The sequence below is a fragment of the Hemicordylus capensis genome, chromosome 2 (genome assembly GCF_027244095.1).
Source record: "Hemicordylus capensis ecotype Gifberg chromosome 2, rHemCap1.1.pri, whole genome shotgun sequence".
NCBI classification, from domain to species: domain Eukaryota; kingdom Metazoa; phylum Chordata; class Lepidosauria; order Squamata; family Cordylidae; genus Hemicordylus; species Hemicordylus capensis.
In genome coordinates this window covers 176,635,324-176,645,917 of record NC_069658.1, presented here as the reverse complement: position 1 = coordinate 176,645,917, position 10,594 = coordinate 176,635,324, and the positions used below count along the sequence as shown (strand labels likewise).

Sequence of the window (10,594 nt, the reverse complement as noted above, 5' to 3'; positions counted from 1 at the left end):
CCACAGAACCCTGTGGTTGTCTTTGGTAGAATACAGGAGGGGTTGACCATTGCTATCTCCTGCACAGTGTGAGATGATGCCTTTCAGCATCTTCCTATATCACTGCTGCCCGTTAGAGGTTTTTCCCATAGTACCAGCGGGGATTGGAACTGGCAACCTCTGGCTCCCTAGTCTAGTCGTTTTCCTGCTGTGCTATTAGTCCATCTGCTTACTAATAGCTTCGCCCAGGACTGGATTAGCCCTCCCCAGTAAAAACTATATTGGGAAACACTTGGGAACTAGAAAGTGGCACAAGCAGGAAAAACAGGGACAAGCAAGAAAGCTGATACTTATAATATTTCTATACCACTTCCCAACAAAAGTCCTCTTAAGTAGTATACATAAATATGAATAAATTTTAAAAATGGCTCCCTGTCCCCCAAAGGGCTCAGAATCTAAAAAAGAAACATAAGATAGAAACCAGCAACAGTCACTGGAGGGATGCTGTGCTGGAGATGGATAGGGCCAGTTGCTCTCCCCCTGCTACATATAAGAGAATCACCACTTTTAAAAGTTGCCTCTTTGCTCTTTTAGCTGGGATACTAGTAGTAGCAACGATGATGATGATGATGATGATGATGATGATGATGAATCAAATGCAGTCAATAACATCTAGTAGATTGTGTGTAAATATAATAATAATAATAATAGTAATAACACATATAATTATTTAAAAATATATATCTTTATTGAGAAGACAGAAAGCACCATGGCCCTCAGTTCTTGTTTCTTTAATGTTACTATTATCTGTATACTGTTTTTCAACAAAAAGCAAACTCTTCTCAGAGCAGTTTGCACAGGGGTAAGGTTTGCTGTCCCCAGAGGGCTCACAGTCCACGCAGAAAAAGGGAGACCCCAGCAAGAGCCGCTGGAGGGATGCCGTGGTGGGGCTGGACAGGGCCAGATGCTCTCCCCCTGCTTAACCTAAAGGGCATCACCGCTTTGCTGGGTGCCCCGTTGCTCAGTCCACAGGGGGACCTTGCCTCTCCAAGCAGACTGGGCTAATCATTACTTGATTTTTATTTGAACATCTGCGCCCTGCCTTTCTCCACAGGCCCCAAAGTGGCCAACCAAAACTAAAATCCCATAGAAAGCAAAAAGGTCATTTCCCAAAGCGCCATGAAATGGGGCACACCCCACATGCTGTGGGGGCAGAGCAGGCACTGGAAAACTACCACTAGAAGACAAACAACCCTGTTCAAAGCAGCCATTGAGCAGCAACTGTTACCCAGCAACCATCAATGATAGAACCCTGGCCCTGTTTGAGCAGGAATAACTGTCCTTCTGGCCTTCCTCTTCCCTGGGAGTTACCAACCTCTCCTCCTGTGCCTTTCAAAGCAACCCAAGAAAAGTGTCAGGAGATAAGGATCAGATGAGGATCTGGGGCCCAATTCTCATTCAGCCTGAAGCTCCCTGGGGGGAATTGGGGCCAATCTCTTGCTATCTACTGGCTTTTGGCCAAAGGGTGGGTAAGACTATAATTGCTTGCTAGTGGCAAATTAGTATAAATTTTATGTCTATTTTGTTATGTAAAAAGAGATATTTGCAGACTGGATTGGGCAAGGTTCAGACCTCAATGTGAGACTAGACTTAAATTTGCATTCTGATTGGGCAAGACCTCCAGGGTTTTTAAATTCTATGTTGATCAAAATGCGCAAGATCTCTAGGATTTTTAAACTGATTTCTTGTTTAGTGCACTCATGGCCATCTCGGATCCTTATTCCTTACTCAAGGAAAGCATTGAGTTTGAATGCTGGGCTTAAGGTTTTGATGTTTTAATGTCTATTGATAAAATGGAAGGAATCATTTCACATGCAAATGTTTAAATTGGTTGTGTCATGCAAGGGTTTTGAGAATTGTCTCGACTAAGAAATATTTGATTGCCTTGTCAGCAAGAAAGGTTCTTGCAGCCTAGGTGCAAATCAAGCTATCTTGCACACAGACAAAAAACAACAACCCAACTTCTGTTTGAAAGTTGTGTCTTTGTTGAAGATGATGTTTGGCATTTTAGCATTCAAGACTCTACAGAAATGGATTGCGAGAACGCCTGACCTGAGAAATTGACACAAGATTGAGCGGAGGGGAATGCACTGTTTAATGAGAAGAAGGCAAATCACCAAAGAGGGCGGGATTCCTGCGATGAGGTTGGGGTGAGTAACTGGGCCTGACTGGTTGGATGATGCCCCATCTGTATTGGGCTTCTTCCATAACAGATGCCCAAATAGTAGATAAATGTAAGGCAGTCTAACATTTCTCAATGACTCTCTTACAGAGGTCGGGAGAAGCTAAGAAGAAGGAGAGAAGAGACTCTACAGTGGGAGAACCACTTTGGGAAGAGCAGGATCAGCCCCTTTATCATTTCGGTTTCCCTCTTCTGCTGCACCTTCTTCAGTTCGACAGTATCGCTTTTTTGGTAATCTGGCGACCGGAACGATACACTGTAAGTATTCCAAATGTGGCAAAATACCAGGCTCTAGTTTCCCCAGGCACCATGAAATTGGGGCACACACCCCTTGCAGTGGGGACCGAGCAAGCCGTAAAAAATGACTACTCCTCTTCCTGGCCCCAAACCCAGAGCAGACTCGCCCACCAGCCCTGTTCAAAGCAGGCCTTGACCAGCCACAGTAAGCATTGGAACCTGGCCCAGTTTGAGCAGGGAGAACAGTATGACTGGTCTCCTCCTCCCTCAGGGTTTCCATCTTGCACTGACCTTGCAGCTTTCAAAGCAACCCAACCGATGTGCCAGGTGTTAGTATCTGATCAGGACTTGGCTTCCAAACCTCACCCAGACTAAAGGTCCATGGGGGAAACTTGAGCAATCTCTTGCTTCTTTCCCTACCTTATGAGACAGTGGTGAGGTTAAATCATGAGTGGGGAGCACAGGAAGAGATGGATGTACATTGCCCCAAGCTTTTGGCCAAAGGGTGAAATGAAAAAGTACTCAGAACATTGCCTAACACAATGTCTGTATCATTTACAGTTACTTCTGAGGAACAGCTACAACTGAAAACAAGGTCAGCTTCATGTTGTTGTTGTTGTTGTTGTTGTTGTTGTTGTTATAGCCCAGTAAGCTTCCAGACCACCTTGGGTTTATTCTCTCTTTTTGACAGTTAAAGCACCACATTTTCATTGATGCCAGGAGATGTTGAACAGTAGGGCACACATCCTGGGGTGCCTCTGTTATGGCACAAGAGATATTCCCAGACTGATTGGGCAAGGTTCGGACCACAGTGTGTGTCTGGACATTTAAATTTGCATTCTGATTGGGCAAGACCTCTAGGGTTTTTAAATTCTGTCTTGATCGAATTGGGCAAGATCTCTAGGATTTTTAAATTGTATATGGAATTGGGCAAGATCAAGGCCTGTGTGGGCCTCGATTTTTAAATTGCATCCCCCAGCTTGACCTTTACAATTGTATTCTGATTGGGCAAGACCTCTAGGGTTTTTAAATTCTGTATGGAATTGGGCAAGATCAGGGCCTGTGTGGGCCTCGATTTTTAAATTGCACCCCCCAGCTTGACCTTTACATTTGTATTCTGATTGGGCAAGACCTCTAGGGTTTTTAAATTCTGTATGGAATTGGGCAAGATCAGGGCCTGTGTGGGCCTCGATTTTTAAATTGCATCCCCCAGCTTGACTGAGCACACAATCTCTAGGTTCCCTTAGAGTGAATTGGGCATGATACCATTTTTTTAAAATTCCATGTTTGGGCAGCTTTAAGCCAGTGGACTGGAGTCCCATGAGCTTGGAATCTCCAATGGCTCAACTGGGCAAGACAATTGGTTTCTTTAAATTCTGTCAGGGCCTTGTGGACATATTTTTCAGCCAGGGGTGTAGTGTTAAATTTGGATCGACTGACCACCCACTTTTATTCATGCTCATGATAAAGTCTGAATCAAATGGATCACGTTGCCTGTTTTATATGCGCTGTTTCCCAAGTCTTGAGTGACCCATGAAGAGATGAGTTCTTGTTTAGTGCGCTCATGGCCATCTCGGATCCTTATTCCTTACTCAAGGAAAGCATTGATTTTGAATGCTGGGCTCAAGGTTTTGATGCTTTTCTGTTTATTGATAAAATGGAAGGGATCATTTCACATGCAAATGTTTAAATTGGTTGTGTCATGCAAGGGTTTTGAGAACTGTCTGGACTAAAGAAATAGTTTGATTGCCTTGTCAGCAAGAGAGTTGCCTGCAGCGTAGGCGGCAACCATGCTATCTTGCACAGACACAAAAAGCCTTTTGGAAGGTTGTGTCTTTGTTGAAGATGATGTTTAGCATTTTAGCATTCAAGACTCTTCAGACACGGATTGCGAGAACGCCTGGCCTGAGAAATTGACACCAGAGTGAATGGAGGCGAATGCACCTGCTAAAGTTGAGGAAGGCAGATCACCAAAGGCGGCAGGAGTCCTTTGGTGAGGATGCGGTGAGTAAGTGGGCCTGACTGGTTGGATGATGGCCCATCTATATTGGGCTTTTACCATAACAGATGCCCAATTAGTAGATAAATGTAAGGCAGTCTAACATTTCTCAATGACTCTCTTACAGAGGTCGGGAGAAGCTAAGAAGAAGGAGAGAAGAGACTCTACAGTGGGAGAACCACTTTGGGAAGAGCAGGATCAGCCCCTTTATCATTTCGGTTTCCCTCTTCTGCTGCACCTTCTTCAGTTCGACAGTATCGCTTTTTTGGTAATCTGGCGACCGGAACGATACACTGTAAGTATTCCAAATGTGGCAAAATACCAGGCTCTAGTTTCCCCAGGTACCATGAAATTGGGGCACACACCCCATGCAGTGGGGACCGAGCAAGCCGTAAAAAATGACTCCTCCTCTTCCTGGCCCCAAAGCCAGAGCAGACTCGCCCACCAGCCCTGTTCAAAGCAGGCCTTGACCAGCCACAGTAAGCATTGGAACCCTAGCCCAGTTTGAGCAGGTAGAACAGTATGACTGGTCTCCTCCTCCTTCAGGGTTTCCATCTTGCCCTGACCTTGCAGCTTTTAAAGCAACCCAACCGATGTGCCAGGCGTTAGTATCTGATCAGGACTTGGCTTCCAAACCTCACCCAGACTAAAGGTCCATGGGGGAAACTTGAGCAATCTCTTGCTTCTTTCCCTACCTTATGAGACAGTGGTGAGGTTAAATCATGAGTGGGGAGCACAGGAAGAGATGGATGTACATTGCCCCAAGCTTTTGGCCAAAGGGTGAAATGAAAAAGTACTCAGAACATTGCCTAACACAATGTCTGTATCATTTACAGTTACTTCTGAGGAACAGCTACAACTGGAAACAAGGTCAGCTTCATGTTGTTGTTGTTGTTGTTGTTGTTATAGCCCAGTAAGCTTCCAGACCACCTTTGGTTTATACTTTCTTTTTGACAGTTAAAGCACCACATTTTCATTGATGCCAGGAGATGTTGAACAGTAGGGCACACATCTTGGGGTGCCTCTGTTATGGCACAAGAGATATTCCCAGACTGATTGGGCAAGGTTCGGACCACAATGTGTGTCTGGACATTTAAATTTGCATTCTGATTGGGCAAGACCTCTAGGGTTTTTAAATTCTGTCTTGATCGAATTGGGCAAGATCTCTAGGATTTTTAAATTGGATATGGAATTGGGCAAGATCAGGGCCTGTGTGGGCCTCGATTTTTAAATTGCATCCCCCAGCTTGACCTTTACAATTGTATTCTGATTGGGCAAGACCTCTAGGGTTTTTAAATTCTGTATGGATTGGGCAAGATCAGGGCCTGTGTGGGCCTCGATTTTTAAATTGCATCCCCCAGCTTGACCTTTACAATTGTATTCTGATTGGGCAAGACCTCTAGGGTTTTTAAATTCTGTATGGAATTGGGCAAGATCAGGGCCTGTGAGGGCCTCGATTTTTAAATTGCATCCCCCAGCTTGACTGAGCACACAATCTCTAGGTTCCCTTAGAGTGAATTGGGCATGATACCATTTTTTTAAAATTCCATGTTTGGGCAGCTTTAAGCCAGTGGACTGGAGTCCCATGAGCTTGGAATCTCCAATGGCTCAACTGGGCAAGACAATTGGTGTCTTTAAATTCTGTCAGGGACTTGTGGACATATTTTTCAGCCAGGGGTATAGTGTTAAATTTGGATCGAATGACCAACCACTTTTATTCATGCTCATGATAAAGTCTGAATCAAATGGATCACGTTGCGTGTTTTCTATGCACGGTGTCCCAAGTCTTGAGTGACCCATGAAGAGATGAGTTCTTCTTTAGTGCGCTCATGGCCATCTCGGATCCTTATTCCTTACTCAAGGAAAGCATTGATTTTGAATGCTGGGCTCAAGGTTTTGATGCTTTTCTGTCTATTGATAAAATGGAAGGAATCATTTCACATGCAAATGTTTAAATTGGTTGTGTCATGCAAGGGTTTTGAGAACTGTCTGGACTAAAGAAATAGTTTGATTGCCTTGTCAGCAAGAGAGGTGCCTGCAGCCTAGGCGGCAACCATGCTATCTTGCACAGACACAAAAAGCCTTTTGGAAGGTTGTGTCTTTGTTGAAGATGATGTTTAGCATTTTAGCATTCAAGACTCTTCAGACACGGATTGCGAGAACGCCTGGCCTGAGAAATTGACACCCGAGTGAATGGAGGCGAATGCACCTGCTTAAGTTGAGGAAGGCAGATCACCAAAGGCGGCAGGAGTCCTTTGGTGAGGATGGGGTGAGTAACTGGGCCTGACTGGTTGGATGATGCCCCATCTGTACTGGGCCTTTTCCAAACCAGATGCTAATTTTTTTTTCCTTTAAGTTCGGCACTGACATTTTTATTGACTTTCTGAAGGGGTATTGCGACAGCAACCTGGGGAACTCTGGAAATGGGCCCAGAATTATGTAAGGATGACCAGAAACTGTATATTTATTAAAATTGACTTGGACCTTTCTTTTTAAATATATATATATTTTAAAATAACCTGGAAATTGTACTGTCAGAGTGAATGCAGAAGAAAAGTGACGTAACATCAGAGAATCGCTGGGGAAGTGATGTGAAACTGAGGTAATCTTCTGCCTTCTTTTTCAAATGGTAAGTGAAATAAAGGCAAAAAGTAAGAAATATCTTACATAAAAGATGCATGGGTGAGCAGGCGTTTGGGCAAATGGACCCATCCCCCCACCAGCCCCCCAGCCCCAATCAGTGACAAAATGTGGAGCCCCACCACCACATGGAGCTCTAAAATGGGTCGGGAAATCCCGGATGGTGTTGGGGAACTCTGACTCAATGTAGGCTTCCCAACGTCGGGATTGGCTGATCCCCGACATCCACCAACGTGGCCCATCTCAGGTCATGTCCAACACAACTGATGCAGACTTGAACAGCCGTATATTAAGCACCTTCTCTCTTTCTGTTCCGATTCTGCCCCCAAACTGAGCTGAACAGACCCAAGCCCAGAGATGGAAGGGGAGCTGAAAAGGCTGGAGAACAGCAGAGACGCTCTCAAGGCTGGCTTCTACGAATCCTTCGGTGGACTGCATCCTCCTCATGACTCTGATGAGAGTAGCAATGGACCGAGAGAGAACCTACATTACGTGTTCAGGACTACAGAAATCCCCCTCCCCTTGGCCTCGTGCAGAGGGGCGGGAGTTTGTCCCAGCCCCGCTCTGCACGAGGCCCAAGAAGCGGGCCGATTGGCCCTTTGGGTTAGGGGATGGGGTTTCGGCCGGGATGATCCCCGCCCCGTTCTCCTCAGTTTTGGCCAGGCATTCCCCTCCCTCCCTCCCTGGTACAGAGCGGGTCTAGCGACTGGTCGCCCAACGGGGCCGAGTAGGAATTTTTGGCTCCCAACGCATTGGCCAGTGTTGGGTTTTTTTTTCGCCTACTCCGTTCTGTGTTCCAGGTGTGTAGTTAGAGTTAGGCCGGTCACAATGGCAGTAACAGTGCGGGCGGGGTGGTAATTTGAGGGTTTTCCGAGCCAGGGTGTGTCGCCCAGTAAGGTGCTGGGTAGGACGTCAGAGTTCTAACCCGGTCCTCTTAGCCCGCACTGTTCTCTAAGGGTGATTAATCACCTGGTGTTCCAGTCCACCATGTCTTTTGTTACAGTTAATAAAGTTGTGGCCCTTTTACCCATACTAAGTCTACGTGTCTTCTTGGACTGGGGGCTGGGGAAAAGGATTCCACTTTTGTGTGCTGATCAGGCGCACACTGCCTTGATTCTTCCACTCAGAACAAAACTCATTCCGCGCACAGATGAAAAAGATCTGAGGGAACATTCAGAGGCACTCTTACCCCTGGATTTCTGGGTGAACTCCAAGGCCTCCACACATCCTGGGGGCCCCAACATCCTTTTTAGTCTATCCTGGCCCATTGTTTTCCTGGCGACCGAGCATGACTGTTGCCTGCACCGGAGTTGACTTCTGCTTTAAAGACAATGGGGGGAGTGGGGAAAGAAATATGGATGATGGAAATATGTTACGCTGCGTGTTGAAATGTTCCTGCTAACACATATTTCCATAAATATAACTGTTTTTTATTCATACATTCTTGTGAGTTCAGTTTCTGTTTGCATTCTAAAGAACCCACATGTAAATGATACTGCATGTGTCATGGTGTGTGTGTGTGTGTGTGTGTGTGTAAGGAATGGTGCTTAACTTGCAGGGGGGGGGGGCTCCAAAGGCCTTCAGTTCCAGGCTCCCAAATCACCTCGGTGCACCTCTGGGAAAACTGCAAGGGAAGCTCTGATTCTCTTCTCCACTCAGGGGAAGACAGGGGAAGGTTTTTCTCTCAGTTCCCCATTCTGCTCCACCACTGTGCTATACCAGATAGCGCAGTAATAATCGGCCTCATCTTCAGCCTGGATATTGGTGGTGGTTAAATAGCCGTTGTCTCCAGAGGCAGAACCAGTGAACCGATCTGGGATCCCTTCTCCTCTGCTGCAACCACTACAGTGCACAAAGCGAGGGGCCTGTCCAGATCTCTGTTGATACCAGTAAAAGCTGCCTCAGCGACCACTACTGCTTTTCGTGCAGGTGAGTTCTGCTGTTTGGCCCAGGGACGCAGACTGGGAGGCAGGCTGAGTCACACTTGCCTGGGAATGGACACCTTTACAAAAAAGACAAACCAACAGTCAAGATATCCGTACATTAATGCTGCCTTCATATATCACATAATCATTTTCCCGATGAATACTGAAGATACATTGCTTTGTGGTCAGAGAGCAATGTGATGCGGGCCCTGCATTCCCTTACCTGAGCAGTAATGGAGAAGCTTCAAGAATAACAGGGTCCAGGCCATGGTGAGCTCTCTAGAGCAGTTTAACTGCCTGAAGTCAACAGAGAATCATGCGGGATCTCCCCCTTCCTTCCTTAAATCCTCCATCGCTGAAGAAAAGCCCCTTGATGCAAATTTGTTCTGTGATCATTAGATCTGCTGGAGCTTCATAAAGTAAAGTAAAGTTGTGCTGTCAAGTTGGTGGCGACCCCTGGCCACCATAGAGCCCTGTGTGATTTTCTTTGGTAGAATACAGGAGGGGTTTACCATTGCCATCTTCCAGACTGTGTGAGATGATGCCTTTCAGCACCTTCCTATATTGCTGCTGCCCAATAGAGGTGGTTTCCATGGTCTAGGAAACATACCAGTGGGGATTCGAACCAGCAACCTCTGGCTCCCTAGGCAAGTTTCTTCCCCACTGTGCCATTAGGTGGCTTGGAGCTTCATAACCTCTCTGAAAATACGTGTTCCTCTAGGAACATAGGAAGCTGCCTTATCTTAAATCAGACCACTGGTCCATCTAGCTCACTCCTTTCTATACAGACTGTTCGCAGCTTCTCCAAGGTAATGTAGGTGAAGAGATGAAATATTTTTCAAATCTAAGCTATATGGCAATGTAGGATTCAAATAAAGAAACAGAACACACAATTTGCTGTGTATGCTAAACACCTTTTGGAGGTTTTTGATCTTCAGATGATTCAGAGATGTCATGAATAAATAAATAGCCATACAAGTCCTATTTAAACACATTTTGAGAACGTAACCACCAAGAACTTTGATTTTCCTCCGCATGTACGGACGCCTTACAATCATTACATAAATGTTAATTTCCTTTGCAATTGAGAGAGCCAGGCAACTGCAATATTTTTTTTAAAGATACATACATTGATTGATTGATTGATTGATTGTTCAAATAGCAACCTCCTTCTACCTGGGTTCTACCCGGATTTGGGTGCTGTGTGTACTCCCAATTTTCAGTTGTGTGGAAGCAAGGTTCGAGGAAAACCTGGGTAGCTTTTCCTCCTACCTTGCTTCCACACAATCGCTTCTCCACAACCAAAAATTGGGAGCACAGATAGCTCCCAAACCCAAGTAGAACACAGTTTTGGGTTGTGTGAATGACCCCGATATGTGACTAGAGTTTCTGCATTTAACCATATGTGTACTTTGGCCCTGAGTGGCACAAGGCAAAGCAGAACCCCTCTAAAGGAGACAGTTGCAGGCACAGAACACATTCAGGACAGGGAGCCCTCACTTTGAGAAGGAGGAATGAAGGTTTTTGTCTCAGTTCCTCATTCGCCTGTGCCAATGTGATACACAGCAGTAC

General features: G+C 45.7%; 1 long non-coding RNA gene across 1 annotated transcript; it reads left to right on the top strand.

The window, feature by feature from the left end:
- Positions 1 to 825: 825 nt before the first annotated feature.
- On the top strand, positions 826 to 8,129 carry LOC128346532 (uncharacterized). Its single transcript, XR_008317027.1, has 6 exons — positions 826 to 1,504; positions 2,051 to 2,189; positions 2,312 to 2,479; positions 3,020 to 4,462; positions 4,585 to 4,752; positions 5,294 to 8,129. It is a non-coding gene; the product is annotated as an uncharacterized LOC128346532 (long non-coding RNA).
- The last annotated feature ends 2,465 nt before the right edge of the window (positions 8,130 to 10,594 follow it).